The 17113-nt window shown below is 44.6% G+C and overlaps 1 protein-coding gene across 2 annotated transcripts in view; it reads left to right on the top strand.

The window, feature by feature from the left end:
- LOC135392793 (nuclear factor interleukin-3-regulated protein-like) overlaps nt 1-17113 on the top strand; it is a 59523-nt gene that overhangs the window by 38934 nt on the left and 3476 nt on the right. Inside the window, exon 1 of one of the 2 annotated variants that reach the window (XM_064623509.1) lies at nt 2156-2789. The exons of the other annotated variant lie outside the window; for it this stretch is intronic. The gene's annotated coding sequence lies outside the window, so the exon portion shown is untranslated. Of the gene's footprint in view, nt 1-2155; nt 2790-17113 lie in introns of those variants that run through there. 2 annotated transcript variants of the gene reach the window in all.

Below are 17113 nucleotides of genomic sequence, written 5' to 3'. Positions count from 1 at the left end.
GAAGTATACGTTAGTAGTGCAAAAGGGAATGCCAACCTTCTGTGCATGGTCCAACCGTGAAGAGATATGTGACGGACAAGAAACGCGACTTAAAGATTTAAAGATAAGATTTAAAAACTTTTCCGATGCTTTCACTGTTGTTGGACACAGTAATAAAGATATTATTAATATTATTATCATTATTATTATTCGAAATTAAGGAGGAAATGTCAGTCAACTTCAGCGTCCAGTCGCTATTCAGTAATATAAAGAAAACATCCCTTTCTATACACAGGGTGTTTGCTCTAACGTGTCCAGAAATTATATTTAAAGCGAGCGGTAAAAGAAAAGCAAGTGGTACTTTTCTGCTACTTGAGTAAGGAACAGGTACTGCTTCACTATAGGAACGCCTGTTTCTTGGTCAAGTAGCTGAAAAATAGCACTCGTTTCTCTTTTATCGCTCGCTTTAAATAAATTTCCTAGACACGTTAGAGCAAACACCCTGTATAGTGCTGCTTTCTTGAGTACCAACTCGATCCCGTGGCATAAGGCGATCGCTTTCCACGCCGAGACTGGGAGGTGACACGGGTTCGAATCCTGTCATCGGCTGTGCTGTCTGAGGTTTTCCCTGGGTTTTCCGAAGACTTTCCAGACGAATGTCGGCACAGTTCCCCCTGAAGTCGGCCCCAGGACGCATACTAACCCCTCCCCCCAGTCACCCACTCCTTCTTGCTGTTCTCTCTGCGTCTGTCCACGTCTGTACGCCGCTCCATAGACACAGTTGCTGCGCGGTGCTAACACGGAATTAAAAAAAAAAAATCTCGAGTAAACGAAGCGCGTTAATTGTGAGAGTAAATACGGTACACCCGCCACTCTGTCCACGAGTAGAATATCTGAAAAACAAAAAAGAAACAAGAACTATAGACACGCGAGACAATCAAAAGGCTATAAAGCCAGTCTACGCGACAAACTAAGCCCATATTTAATCTCATATCAACGCCTCCTTCAAATGGGGGCAGTCAAGATATATACGCGTAGCCACGCGAGTCCGTCAATGTAGGTAATTAGTAGAGCCTTTCTCTCGGGCTACTATTCGAGGCGCTTTATTTTGGCACTCGTCCTTTCGTGACGGGACTGGCATTCGACGTCAAGCTGACTTTCCATCAGGCAGAAGTCGGTCAACTTTGGAAGCACCCGTCAAACGGGAGCCGCGTATATACTTGAAAACAATGCGTGTATATATACAACTGGAAGCTCGCGCTGTCATGTCGTAGGTATATACAGATACGGAGCATAATGAGGCCACGGGAGGACGGAGTTTATTGCGCAAGTGACACGTAATGTGGTGGACTGCAGCCAAATATGAGTTCATTTTGAATGTGGCTCTGCCCGCTTTTCTAACGATTTCTCGGATGTTACTTTACACGCGTGGCCCGAGATATTGCCAGAGAGTCACGGATAATAAGTAAAGGGAACATGCATAGTTTAGTCTAATACCTCTGTTAGACGGGTACGATAAATGTCATTTCAATGCACAGTGAATGCTATACGGGAAATGGCATTTACCCGTTTTGTCTGAGGTAATAGATAAGTTCAACAATAATAGAGAGTTCTAGTGCATCCTACGCTATCGACTTTGTGTGCGTATGGGATAGCGTTGGTGGTTCTGCGAACGCGCAATGCATAAACAGAGCTTTGCGCATTGCGCAGAACTACCACGCTGTTCCTTACGTACGCAAAGCCGACAGCGTACGATATAGTAAAAATCACTAATGCTGTAAGCGCAAGGTGCTTGCGTACTGGGTTGCGGTAGGGAAAGCCCTATTCAAAATCTCACCCGTGTAGGTTTCGTTTGCGTTCGCCGAAAACCCCGTTTATTGGATACGCTAAAGTTACACCCCTCAATTCTACAGCTCACTCTTATCTCTTTTGGTCCCCGACGCGCTTGTATCCCGCATTCTCTAACGTGCTCATCTTCGCGCATCGCATCGAGCAGCGACCTTTCGCGCGAATACCGCTACACACGCACGCGCGAGCGCGCTACGCAACCGACCATCATTTCCTACTATCTCCCCTACGAAAGGAAAAGCGAATGACGTCCTCCTCTCTGCCGCTTTCTTCTCATCGACGTGTCTTTTTTTAGTGGCGTTTTGCTTTCGTCTAGCCACCACTCCTCCCTCCCTCCCTCTCGTGTTTACCCGGCGCCGTTGCCTTGGCCCGCTTGCCACACTTTCCCCTGACCCGCTTACAACGTCTCCCTCCCACTCGCCGAAAACCGAAAACTGGGTCATGGGGCACAACAAGTGCGCTCCCATGTAGTCGCTCTCACAAACCGCTCGCCGCTCGAGCCGTGTTGCCAGCTCACGCACGTCGTCGTCGTCGTCGTCTGCTTGGGATTTGAACCGCGGCTACAGCCGACGTCTGCGTTTTGATTGATCTCGCTGTGCGCATTCAACTGTCTTCTCGCATGATGTGTGCGCGTGTTCAAAACGCTACTTCGTGACGCCGTCGTCTGCTTATATCCGACACTGCACGCGCACTGTCGTCTTCGTAAGATTGCGTCTGCTGTTGCACAGTGTGTTGCCGAAGGTGTGCAGTGGGAAGAACGTACTTACTCGTTCTAAATCGGACTGCCGGTGTGTGTTTGGTGGGCGAAGAAAAGTGATGTGGTCTGCAGCTGAACTGGGCTGAAGATCTTGTTGAAATAATATTTTTGGTCGTGCGCGAGTGGTGGAAGGATACGGTTTTGTGTTTTGAGCCCGTGATTTAAAAAGAAGTTACAACGCCTTGTCACGAGAACTCCAGCGTGGGTGAGTATGTTTCGATGATACGCGCACTACAATTCCAAAATCATCAACTTCTCCTTCCGAGCGAAGCTACATTATCAGTCATCAGCTTTCTTTGGTGTGTAATGTCCCATATTAGACATCTTTTCAGACTTTCTAATGAGAAACCGTCCGTGTCGTGGTGTCCTTTTATGGTGTTAACTTGAGTACTTCACGATTGTATGGCTCGTCGTATTGTAATGCCATCTCCTAATCCTGCTGAATGAACAGTTCAATTCGATACTATTGTTCTACTCATTCTTATAATAAAGTGCAAGAGCGTAAAGCGTCCGTGTAAAGACATGTTTTACAATGCAATCTGGTGTATTTATACTCCTTCCATTTCTTTCATACGTTTGGAGCTTTACTGAGGTACATCTTTTATGCGCAAGTAAATTGCAACGTTTTTCCTCTATATTCTCGGTTAATATTTCTTCTGAGTGAAAAAATGTGACGTTCGTTTTTTTTTTTTTTACTCGGAAGAGGAACACTAATGAAGAATAATGAAGAAGACTTTGACGTTGGGAAGTAAAATAAAAGGAAGAGGAAGGCGTTGTAATCTACGTTTTGTATTCCTTCAAAGCACTCGAAATACTGTGAAGCTCCCAAAGTATGAAAGTATATTTTATACTTCGGGGCTTTACGCGGCAAGTTGCCACTGTCGTCTGCCGGGTTCGAACCCGCGATCTTGGGATCTCCGAGGGCGGCAAAGTATGAAAGTAATGGAAAGGAAATGAATATATTTTTGAAATTAAACAGTAAATTACAACGTTTTCCTCTACATTCTCCCTTAATATTTATGCATCGTTATGTATCTTAAGCCTGTGGTAATCATCAGAAGCGCATCGACGTGTTTATGAGAGAGTAGAATAACGCTGATACGGGGTGTTCTACCAGCCGTGTCAGCGGCAGTTTCCTCGTATATGTTTATCAGAGCCATAGCGCACATTCTGAAACTCTGTATGACGTTTCCGTGTTGCGAACGTCCTTGAGCGGCCTTGGGGTCTCCTGCAGCGTACGATAGCCTTGAGTTCTCGCCACCAAGTGGCTGCCCTAATTTAGACGAGGTCTAGCCAAAGCGAGCCAAAATAAGACACCCTCTTCGGTTCTTATTAGCCACACATTAAGACATGGCATCGACGAAGACGCGCCACGCGGGGAATGTAAGTGCAATATATTTACACCTTTGGTGGTGTTTTTGTTCTGGATATCTTTATACTTGCCTAAATCTTACACATTCTCTGCTGTTATTCGTTAACATTTTTGGACTTTTTTCTGCGTAAAATTAAAGTGGGAACGCGTTGTATATTGGTCTGTTTCCGACACAATACAGATTGTAGCTAACTTTTATGTGCGACTTTGGAGGAAACGTGATGACATTTTTGGCGGTACCATTTATATCATTATATCACTAGAGTTTCTATCTTGAAGCAACCAATGATAACTGTTGTCTAGAGCAATCTTGAGAAGTAACACAGTTACCTCCCAAATGATTACAAATAGTCAGTTACTCAGCAATTCACCACCAACAGAAACTAATTTTCATTTTCGTTCACTATACCTGTCGCTGACTGGCGTTCACCACAAAAGTTGCTTTTCGAGAGAGAGTTATTAATTAGAGGTGCAGGTTGATTGCTGAGTAAGTGATTATTTAATTAACTAAATTACATTCTAAGAGTGGCCCGTATATTGAGATACTGACTTATGCAGGCAGTGGAGATGTATTCCAAAACCGACTCCACATTTTATTCAGTCCTCAGGAGATCTTTCTCTTTCATGGATAATTGTGTAGAAGGGCGTGGCGCATATTTCTGTCTCAAACAGTTCTTAAAGATCCTACAGTTGGTGGCCGCACATGCAGTATCTTTCTCCCATGCTATACATTGTCACCTATTTAATCTGTCACGTATCTTATACACTTGAGTCTTCTTCCTTCTATAGGGGCGTACAATAGAATGAGAGCTGTATTCTCTGCAACGGGACGTATAGACTTCTGGTCTGGAGGTCATTGACCTTGCCGTCTTCTGTGTTTTAGCTAACGTATGCTTCAACCCTAGTTGCGTATAACAGAGTAAAAGAAGTGCAAATACCGCGCGAGAGCGTGTTTTCCTGAAGATCCGTTTGTAGGCTTGGGAATTTGACATTCTCAAATCGCTCAAATCCACTTGACAGAAGACCCCATCGTCCTCGCCGTCTTCTTCTTTTTCTAACTCTCTCTCTCAACAATACCGTGCATCGTTATCTACTACCACAGGCATGTAAATGTTAAGTATCATCTTCACTAGCTCGACGTGTTACACCCATTGCAACACCATGGCCGTGTGTTATTTCACACGCTGTCGTTGCAACTAGGTTTGCTGGGCATAATTTAATGTTTAAAACGAGGATAGAAGTAGAAATTCAACGACAGTAGAATAATATCGTTCATTACCTTCGAGCAATTCTCACGTATCATATTATCGTGATGTCGGAAAATTTGTACAAGCGTCCTCCAAACCTAAAACACACGTAAGAATAATATACGTAACGTGTGCATAGCACGAAAGTTAATAGGGACAGAGAACGGTTACTAAAAAAAAAAGAAAAAAAAGTTGCTTCTAGTAACGCATATATGGATTGGTGTGTCGTCATGCCAGGGGAAAAAAAAATACTGTCACTAGTTAACACTGTTCAAGGACATCTTTCACGGCTTATGACAACTTTCGAAATTGTGGTTTCACCCACTTCCTTTATTTTTCGACGTGCTTTTAGCGAAAGTGTGGGCGCGTTTATCACACATATATCATTCCAATTCGCACGAGTGTGTGTCGTAAGCAATCGCAATTTGAGGCGAGGTCAGTAAAACTGCCGTGATTTAACTACAGCACCACGGAGACAATTTTAGTAGCTGAATGCAACAGAAAAAGAAAAAAAATCATTACATCATTCCACGTTACAACCAGTATGGGTCCCTTTCGTAGCACAAACACCGCCTCATCACGAAATTCGCGAGTTTCACCACCTTACCATATAACCGCGCACATCATTAACCAACTGAAGCATATAACTCACCGCATTCACCATTACGTGTTCAGGCATTTCCTCGTGTGGAAGAGGGAAGTGGCACAATGTCCCCGGCGGCTCAGGTGGAATGGAAGGTCGATGACACACACAGTCAAGTGAGGGGAAAGTGGTCGCTCGCTTGTCAGCTGACGATCTTTTGGCATCCCATCGGCGCTTACTTTCTTCGGCACATGTTGGAGATATAGGCCGACATCTTCAAGAGCATTGGAGCGATGCCTAAATTGGCTGGATACCCTGATAAGCGTAGCGCGTTCCGGGCTCTTCCAGATGGTGAAACGAAGTATAGCGATGACGAAGAAAGTTCTGGTGAGGCGTGCTGAAATTATAGGGACGACAATACGCTGGGACAGGGAAAATAATTACTCTAAAAGTTTAGAACCTAACACTCGGTAACCTACATACGAGGAACGATCATGCACTTTGAACAATCTCGGTCTCGTGCGTCGTGCGTGGGAGCTCTATATATGTGGTTGGCAGGGATCCCAGGATTGCGTTTGTCGCGGGAAGTGCGGAATTTGTTTTCGGTAGCGGGCAGTGGTTTACCCAGAATCCCAAGTACGGAGGGGCGATAGAAAAAATTGGGGTGGGGGTCATTATTATAGTTACGTCATTATACCTTAACATATCGTTACCGACATGCGTCTAAAGCTGAAATCGCAAGGGCACCTCCTGTAGGGAGTACACAGCTGAAAAAGTTAGGGGGGGGGGGTCATTGTACATATAGGGAATGTAGGGCGGGGGGGGGGGGGGTCTGGATAAATCACTGTTCGCGGGGAACTGCGGATTTCGCATTGCTAAGTGAAAAAAATGCATGTTTCTTTGGTAAACAATGAAAATTTGTCGAGGCAGGCCACAAATATGGAGTACAAAAACACGTAAGCCTCAAACGCACAGAAATTAACGAACGTAACTCAGGGGAAAGGTGCTATGACGCCAGGAATCGTTGAGCATATCGGTAGCATATCGTGGCGTCAGGACTTTTTCCCCCGAGTTACTTTAATACATCATACTTTGGGTTCGTTTAAAGATTATATGTTCTCCTCGTGGACGGAAATACTGCTATATCAGTCTTCTCTTTGATTTCTAGACCATTTCTTCGCTGTCTAGTTTCTGACAGATCGCGGCAGCTAATCGTAGAGCCTCAAGGGAGGAAAAGTATATTATCCGAAAGCGAGCTGCGGCGCACAGACTTTTCTCTGGCCACTCTGCTCGCTCGAGTACGACATCCCACATAGCGGTCCGTGACCAAAGCAGTTTTGACGTTCCTCAGCGGCACAGGTATCATGAACAGCATGTATACTCAAGTCCTCATTCTTCAGTGTCCCACCCTCGTACGCATTACACTCATCTATTTTTTTTAAGGACATCTTTGCCTTTAACCTATCTCATCTTGCTTTCACCTTTTGTTAGTTTATCCTTTATTTCCCGATTCTTTTCTTTTTATTGTACTTTTATTGAATTTTCTTTCGTTCTTTTCTTTCCTTTTTTTCTCGTTTCGGAATAGCACAGCGACACGTCGTTTGGCTAACCTTTCCAAAACAGCGCGAAAAAACGCGACGAAGTCGGAGACACTAACTCGGAGATAGCGCCGTATATATATTATCCAAGTATGTGCGCGAGACCCCTCCACCGAAGCGAAACACCCTTTTTCTTCCGCGCGCACTTTTACCTCCAATCCGGATACCCATGCTTCCATGCAGTCCCAGTTTAGTCTGCTGATGGCATAGGGCGGAGCCTCACCAAATTAGGAACTTTAGTCACGCCGCAGCGACTCAAGGAGCAAATATCATGCCCGGTTGCTCCGCTTTAACGGTGTTGCACTACATACAATAGTTTACGATTTGGTGGTAACTTTTGGAAAGACGATTCCGCGATGTTTTCTTTCTGCTGCGTAGGAGGGTGTGTCACTCCCGGGCACTGACACAGGTAGCGCGATATGTGAATAACCTGGAAATATCTATTCTAGCCTTATATTATTCCATAAGAAACGCCGATGTAAAGTTTCATCTTTACTGTTCGTGCGGAGACTTTGGACGTTTAACTGCGCAGGTGTGTGAGCATTATTGACAGCAACAACTTCATTTTGATTATGGTGACGATGATGATTTGGGGCGTTTGATACCATATGGGCCCATTGTTCGCGGTTGAGGAAATATAACCATGAGCTTCACCTACATGACCTCATCATCCGTTTCTTAATTGTTGTTGCTGTTCTATTTGACCATGGACTCTGGGACATGATTGCGGACAACAGAAAATCGAGGGATTTAGGGTCTTTCAGCGCGGAATCCAGAAATTGCCGATTAGCATCCACATTTCCTCCCCAACCCGCTATACCCAATCGACGAAATCGATAGATCGATAGATAGAATTGACGAGCGAATGATAACGCAACGTTAAAAACTGTCGAAAAAATGCATAGTAAAGCATTTTGTACGCTATACGGAGAGGGAGTTTTAGTGAATCGTTTTCGCTCAACGACTGACGAACGGTGTGTCGTGGGATCAATGAGAATAACGGAATCCCCTGGTTGGATAGTGGCGCAACCGTTCGGGAACCATTTGCTCAAAAACGATTCACCTAAATCTCATTTCGTCTAACTGTTTGCACTCGACATATAGGAATAATACGTCTCAAGAAAATGGTCGAAGCGTGATCCTATATATACACGCGCATATAAAAAGGATCGTGTAACTTTTTTTTCTTCATTTCTTCCACGTAACACAGCCGACAAGCTGAACACACGGAAGTCAGTTCTAGTTTTAGCGCACTTGCAGAGGCTGAACGCGACCGGAGCCATCTATATCAACCTTTTCTCATATGCTGGCTCATTAAATGATCTTCCTTGGTCACATACTGTACCTTTATGTCATGCCTGGGCAAAAAAAGGCTCGCAACGAAACTACGGTGCGAGAGCATTGTTCTTATGCCGGCCGGCGTAACGGCACCCCGTGTAAGGTGTTTGACTGCCAAGGCAGAACGGAGGTCATTCACCCCCACTCGTGAAGGCCGCCAACCCGTTCGGGTCGTTGACACCACGGTTGCCGGCCGTAACGGAATAGACTTAGCTCTATATTTGTCGGACGGTTAGCTCTGAGTTTGAAAGTTATGGCAGTGCCTTTCACGGGTGACGCATGTCTGCCCTACACATGTCACGCATATTACTGTACTTTGCTTCTCTCTCCGCTTGATCGTCTGCTGTTGAAGTTGAAACTACGTGAACGATATGTGGGTTAGCTATAAGCCTTTATAGCTTTGGGTATAGCTGTGTGTTCTGAATTGGGACGCTCGCTTCGAGATTGACATAGAGTTTTTTTGTTTCTTTCTTTCTTGCGTCTTTTTTTTTGTGTGTGTGTGACACTTTAGTGTGCAAACAAGAAATTTGCAACTCTTATACGAGTGTCAAGGATAGTTGCTGGGTATACAAGATCGCACAAGCAACACAAAAAGAAAACAGAAAACAGTAATGGGACGATAGTAATAACAGAGGTGGGGAGTAATGCATTACCGTTTGGGAACAAGTAATGGGTAATGGTAATACATTACATTTCGGCCCAGTAATGTGTTCTGGCATTACTGATTACCTGGACTGAATGTTCTAAAGAGGATAGACAAAAAATTGCGCCGTGTCGAGGCACGCAAAACCCCTGGTTTTTCCAACCCGTGTCTTTCACAATGATCAGGAGGAGAACCAAGTGCGTCGTATTCTCTGTTAGGCCAACACGTGTCCAGATGGTGTCATCACCTTTTTTCTCCTCTATCGCTTTTCTGACCTATAGTTGTCCGTGGGCCGTTAAAGTTCCAGTCATCATCATCTAACACTTTTTGGCCAAAGAAGAATGAACGAAAAAAGGCCTCTATACGTCTGCAGCAAGTGACAAGTAACAAGAGACTGTAATGCCAGAGTAATGGCATTACTCGATGAAAGTAATGGCATTAGTGATACATTACTAACCACAAAAACGTAATGAGTAACGGAATACATTACTTCTGAAAAAAGAAATGGTAATGTATTACAAAATAAAAGTAATTTCCCCACCTCTGGATAGTAATTGGTGTGTATATTCAACCTACTCGGGTAGGAAAAATATTCGGTATCTCCTCCACTTCTACACATTCTCCGACACCGGAACGTATTTATTTATTAAAGTGCTCATGAACGAACCATGTATTCGCAAAACTAAAAATAAATATATATATACAAAATTTAGAATACGAGAACCACCAGCTAGCCTGCATCTACGCCATTCTATATATGTCAAAAGAGATCTGATGCAGTGACGACTTCTATATACAGCCCCAAAACATATAAGTCACGCTTGCTTGAGATTTCATTGAAATTATTTAGTATACGATATAACTGGTAAAGGCCACGTATATAACACGGAGCACACTACAGAGCCGAAACGGCGGGTACGCGAAAAAGGTGGCAGGATAATACACAGATGCAGCCTATATAACATGTGCGATAAAACGGGTTGTAAGCAGTAAAATGTTTGTAACAGTCTGCCTGCGCACGTTTTCTCCATTCAGGAGTTAACACGGTTGTTAACGACTTTTCAGAAGAATGCTAACATGAAGCGCTTGAAAACCATGTGTTCATAGTTATAAGACGAACAGGAAGATCGTAAATGATAAAGCTGAACACACGATGAGTAGAACGAATACGTTCAGGTTTTTTTTTTGTAAAAAGGTTAAGCTATAATCAAGTAGCACACAGTATCTTATCTAATAATGTAATCTGAACACTGGTAAACTGATAACTCTGTCTAGACGGATTGCAGAACCTTGCAACAGCTATGATAGTTATAGAATTCACGTTGCTCCACAAAGTGATGTTACTGTATCATATGCCATACGGGAAGTAGATGTACTGATAAGAAAACTTTATAATAGAAAATCTTTACCAGCCCTGGCGTCAACGGCCCCTATTCTGACCATTCATAACATGCACTGAATTCTGTTAGCCGAACTCTCACGAACCAAGAAACGTTAACTCTCATTCACGCGCGTTCACACACGAGAGTTCAATGACCTCACAGCAGAAAGACGCCAAACAAAAAAAAAAAAATGACCGTGTTCTACCCGGCATAAAACCGAAAACAATGCCTATTTACCTCAGCATGGCGCAAATTATACACCCCCTCCTCCGCACACTTTTTTTCGTGGGCCAAACTCCTCTACCCCCCCACTCTTTCTGCACATCGCTTTCACACACAACACTTTTCCGCGGTGCCTCTCCTGACATAGTTGCAGAACCACACTGCGAGAGCCTGGTTCGCTGACCTCTAACTGAATACAAGGTCATTCACCCATCTCCCTTGCCCGACTTTCGTAAAGCCCCCGCACGCGGACGTTCCACCTGCTTTTGTCTCTCCTTGATCTGAGCATGACTGATATATTTATATTTGCCTCGGTAAGAGATAGGGAGAAGCGAGATTAGGTGACCGGTTGTGGACTGGCGATGTTACGTTCAATGACCCCCATATGTAAGGCAGTGTGGTGTAGCCAGTTAGGGATGGTCTTAGCTCGTGCCTCCCTCGCTCTTTCCTCCTCAAATATAAACAAATATCTTCAACATCATCTGGCACGACTGATGTTGCTGTGGCCGTGAAGAGAGAGCCTGTTTTCTGATGCAAGAAGGACTGGGGTCAATGACATCATGTATGAAGGATTGAAAATATAGGAAGTTCGGCATGTCTGTGGGTCTTCATGTCTTTCGTTACCTTTAATATTTCTATATTATTTGTTGCTTTTGGGAGCAGTAGAAACTGTAAGGAGCCGTTGTGACAACTTTGGTTTTGCACGAGTGAGGATTTGAGAATGGAAACTTCTAAATTCATCGTCTGAATTTGTGGATCACCCTGTTTTATGATAGAACAACAAAGTATCGTACGGTTCGTTGTACTGTACTCGGATAACTCGAATTTAATGGAGTAAGAACATTTCAAACTCAAATGTGTCATAGTCACTAAAAAGAATTGAACACAAATCGTGCGGCATTCGTAGAGTAAAATCGCTCATCGCAGTTGTCAGAATGGTTGACATGATTACACTTTCGTTTTTTACCGAAAACATGACAACGGCGATGGTGCAGGGACAAGGATAATGTTGCTACATACATCCTTCATGTTGTACATTCGTACAAACTACCGCTACTATAGTATGCACTATATGCTACTATACGTATGTACACCTGTCAGACGAGATTTAAGTGTGCAATAAAATTAGTTTCGGATTAGACTGCATTGCTTGTTAGAAAACGAGGTCCATCAGAGCAACATACACACCCTTATGGGTATGTACCCCTTTACCTATTGGCGACTCTGTCTCGTAAGGTGTATCGGAGAACGCATATATATTCAACCCTCTCATTACACCATTCATTCTCTCCTGGGCATCGGCTTCTAGTTCTTCACCACATTCACTGACTTCGGCTATATTTTTCTTGCTAACGCTAGCGCTTGCGAATTTCACGCGCAATATTTTGAAGGACGTATTTCATTTTTCTTTAAGGAGCACGCCAAAAAAATACACATTACGTCTCACATCCCAAACACACATCCTGAACAACTAAACAAGGCCCGCTTTTATCTCTCCTCGCGTACCAGCCTCCGTACAAGAGAAGCGGCCACCTTCTGTGTTGTGAGTCACGCCCGCTATATTTAGCGGAGAAACGAGAAAAGGGTTACGAAACGTGCGCCAATCTTCACCGTCGTCTGCTACACCTTGCAACTGCAAAAAAAATCCACTACCGTGTGCTCCGAGGTCAGCGTACGCTCTATCGGAGCCCCTTTCTCTGCTCGGATTGGCCAGTCGGTATGCCGTTTCCTCGTAGCCTTAAAAAGTGAATCTGGGTATTTCGCTTTCACTGGGAAAGTCCCGTGGCGATAAAAGCATTACGGTGTCGTCTGCTTCTTTTGATTCCCTCGCTCGGAGTGCAGTGACCCCTTTATTGCGTCAGTGGTTCGAGAAGGAGGAACACGGAAGAGTCACTGGAGTAAACTGCCCAAAGAGTGCGTCAACCAACGAAGGCATTATGTCGGTCACGTTTGACCGATTATCTTGAGTGCCCGTGAAACACGCTTTTGCTGTGTAGTTTCTCGGCTCCGTTCTGGCTTGTGTGCGTTCCGAGCGCGTGTTGTGTTCCAAGACGTTTTGTAGAAAGGGTTACCCAATGTTACCGTTTCTTCTTTCTTCCCGTTCGTGTTCCGAAAGGTTAACGGCCTTTTCTATAGTCTGGATAGATGTCCTGGCTTGCGGGTTCTTTCCAAGCGCAGGCGTGAAAGTTTAGAAGTACGCGTTGCCAACTGAATCTTACAAAACGTGTGCAATATGAGTTCCGTAGCCGGTCGAAAACATCACTACAGTGGAATATACGTGCTGGTAATGTAGCAAGGAAGATATTTCGAGTTGGTTTCCACGCGGATTTTACATGGAGGAGGAGGAGGGTTTCAGAGTCGTTTTTCGTCTCCTAAATGCACTACCATAGGTAATAATAATTCGTGGCCTGATATCGCGACACAACTATGAGCACGCCCGACGCCACAGTGGTCGCTCTGTGGATTAATTTTGCCCACCTTTTGGTTCTTCGACGTCCGCTGAAATCTCAACAGCTACAATATTCGCTATATTTGACCGCTGCTAGCTGCTAATTAATACGCGTACCAAGCTGACCCTCCTCTAAAATCAAGTTCCTCACCCGTCCTCCGACTAACTTTAACTACTTGCCCTTTTATCTTTACTCGCGGTAGGGAAGGGCTTCGCCCTATTTAATGCGCCGCCTCAAATGTCTTCCATCCGAACAAGCGTCCCTTGGGGCGAAAGATTCTTGTCCCGCATTTGGAAAGCGAGATGAGATTGCATCCTCTCCTGGCAGTCGTCCCATGCGCTTTGCATGCAGCAGCCTTCTGTTGTTTTGGTAGTCATGCCCCCTGGGATGACTAAGGCTTCATTTTTAGTTGCCTTCTACAAGGCGGTGGCAATGAACCAGGAATTTACTTCCGGGAAAAGAGCGGAGCAAGAACTCTTCCGGAAAAGGTCCTTCGACTTGTCTTACGCGGACGGAAGCTTGAGATGCGAGAGTGCCACTCTCAAAATATCACCACACCACACGCCCAGGGCAGGCACTGCACATAATGATACCGTTACCGATATTGATTCGTGGAAAGCCATGTACTCGTTCATCCTGTACTGGCCTCACCTCAGATCTTTCACTCACCATCCCCCCATCCCTTTGTGGCTATAGTCGTGACGACGCCCACAATGGCAGTCCAGTACCGACATTATTCGCCGTCTGTTTTAAGAGTGTAAGTAAAAGCTTTTCGGTTCGGTTCAATCAACAAAATTAGAATTATTTTCAATCGCAGAAACAGTTGCATATAAACGAGGGTCATCTTTGTCGTCAATATTTATATCCTGGTTCCATCTTCGGTCAATCCGCAGAGCGACGACGAATGATTCATTAGCTGAAGTGGTTTCAGGCCCCGGGTTCGTCGATATGGTGGTCGTGGTCGTATGGCGACGACCTTGTTCCAGTTGGGCGCGCGCCGTGAAAAGCGAGACCGTCGGCCTACTTTTTTCGTCCAGTCCGACGTCGCCGCCGATGCGCCGCCGACCCTGGCTTGTGGAGCTATTTTTAGCACTTGGGCTGTTTCGTCGTAACTGCGGGCGCATTGCACTGCATTTGCACTCTCTCTTTCCGAATTAGGGCAAAAGTGATAACACACTGCAGGTTATGCCTATGTAGGACAGGAGCAGCGAAAGCGAAGGATGGTCATAGTAGTTTCTTTTCATCATTTCCCATTTTGTGTTTTGCAATCCGTCGATTTTTCTCTCCCCCCTAATTGCCGATTTTTCCAGCAGCTGTACCGTTCGGGAACGTCTTTCCAAAATGCTAAAGGGTCGAAAAACTCTGAGGAACTTGTTTTTCAAATTATGCATGAAAAGAAGTGACGGTAAATCTGTTTTTACGTCACAGTCTATAGAGACGGGCGTGCCTCGGGAACATGTCGAGGTTCAAATTAACAAAGGCCGGCGAATACGAAACAGTTAACGGGGCTTCGACTGCATTGCGCCTGCGCGTCTATCGGTTTTCCGATCCAGAAGCATGTGTTTTATTAATCGAGCAGCTGCCTCGTATTAGCGTTATGCCTGAAGTATGACAGTGTAAGTCAATTTAGTAAGTGTGTTTATTCGAGCTTCTGCTAGCCAGATTAAAACCGTGAAGAATATCTGTTATGGTCACCACCTATGCATGGTGGAGCATTTATGGTGCGGCGGAACGAAATATACTAACCTGAAAATGCTGTCATTGTTCTCATTCAAATTACCCAGGTTTTCACTTTTAATATTTGCTCGCTTCCCCTAGAGCTCAAACCACACAGACAGACACACACGCACGCACACACACATACAAAAGCAACTTCACTTTCCAAGCCTCCTTGGGTATTGTCGGATTGAGGTCACGCTGAAACACGTGATGATGGACATATGATTCGTTCGCTATGCAAACGCTGTTTCATACTATACTCTAATGCAGCCCGCATCCACGAAGGCCACCGAATGCTGAGGGTTCCGCGCGACAGTAGGTGCCATATTTTGAGTCAAGGAGTCACCTTTACCCACTTAGCATGTCGTAACCTTCTGATGGCGCGACCTTCTCCGTACCGCACCCACCGCTCTCTCCGCAGCCCTGACACGCATCCTTTACAACAAATATACTGCGCGAAGGCCCTTTAAACATAGATGCAGCCTCCTTTTCATTGTACGTATTTACACTGGGCACGACAGATATCGCACTTTAATTGTCGCTACTTTAGCAACGAACAGATAGCCTCGAATATACAGCATTCACAGTTCAGTAATTTAAAGTGATAACATGTCATCGTCATCATGTATTGTTGTTGTTGTTGTTGATAATATGTGGCTGACTGCCAAGAACTTCCCATGCAATATTCACCGTCCATCTCTTGTTTAGTTATTGTACTGAGTGAATTTTATTTGTACCATATCTCGGAAATTTTCATGTTTTCAATGTTGATAGACTTCTACGTTGCATATACAGGGTGATTCACGAACCATATGATTTGGGGTTTATAAGAAAACGGTAGAAGGAAAAAATATGCGGTCAACGGCTCCCGTGCGGCGATTAAGTTTGCCATCTTCAAAAAATACTTTTGTCGAATTTCAATTGCAATAATTGAAATTTCTGAATTGAACTCTGAAATTTTCTTAGTCAAAATAGCGTTTTCTTTTTTTTTTTTTTTTTTTTTACAGAATCGGGAAGCCTGCCGAACTTTCTCGAATACACTGGAAGCCGCCATCTCTAATGCTACAGCGAGTGCAAAAACAAAAAAAGTGAAAATCGGCTTTTTCTGACGCGCGTATTTCAACGGCGCACGAAATCGGCCGCAAAGATGCGATGAGAGGAGGACATGCCCCTGTCATGTACCAATGGGAATCCATGTTGCCTCAAATTATTGTCGCGATGTCTCTTCCTTTTCCTTTCCTCTTGTTTTCTGCAGTGTTCTGTCTATCATCTCGGCAGGGGCATGTCCTCCTCCCATCGCATCTTTGCGGCCGATTTCGTGCGCCGTTGAAACACGCGCGTCAAAAAAGCCGATTTTCATTTTTTTTTTTTTTTTTTTTTTGCACGCTGTAGCATTAGAGATTTCGGCTTCCGGTGTATTCCGCTGAGTTCGCCTCGGGCTTCCTGATTTTGTGAAAAAAAAAAAAAGCACACACACACACGTTATGTTGACTAGGTAAATTTCAGTTCAATTCAGAAATTTCAATTTATTGCAATTGAAATTCGACAAAAGTATTTTTGGAGATGGCAAACTTAAATGCCGCACGGGAACCGTTGACCGTATATTTTTCCGTACTACCGTTTGCTTATAAACCCCAAATGACATGGTTCGTGAATCACCCTGTATAGCAACTAGAGTCACTGAAAAATGGCAACGAACGATAGCCGAGACCAAACTTCTGCGGACCTACATCGTGGCGGCTGTCTCTATTCACTGCGAGATCGACCTATAGCTGGCGACACCGTCACGTTTCTAGCGTGGATAACACGCCGGTCGATATTCGGTACGGAGATGAGGGTTCTTTTCCGTAATTCTTGCGTATATTCGCCGGCAGATCACTTGTGTGGCCGATGGTACGATACTGTTCGGTTCCCCAATGCTCCACCTACTGCACTGAACGCGGAATAAACGCGTAAAAGCAGACGACGCGAGAAA

The sequence above is a fragment of the Ornithodoros turicata genome, chromosome 4 (assembly GCF_037126465.1).
Source record: "Ornithodoros turicata isolate Travis chromosome 4, ASM3712646v1, whole genome shotgun sequence".
Classification (NCBI taxonomy): domain Eukaryota; kingdom Metazoa; phylum Arthropoda; class Arachnida; order Ixodida; family Argasidae; genus Ornithodoros; species Ornithodoros turicata.
Note: the sequence above shows the minus strand (reverse complement) of the source record. Positions and strands in the feature narration are given on the sequence as shown.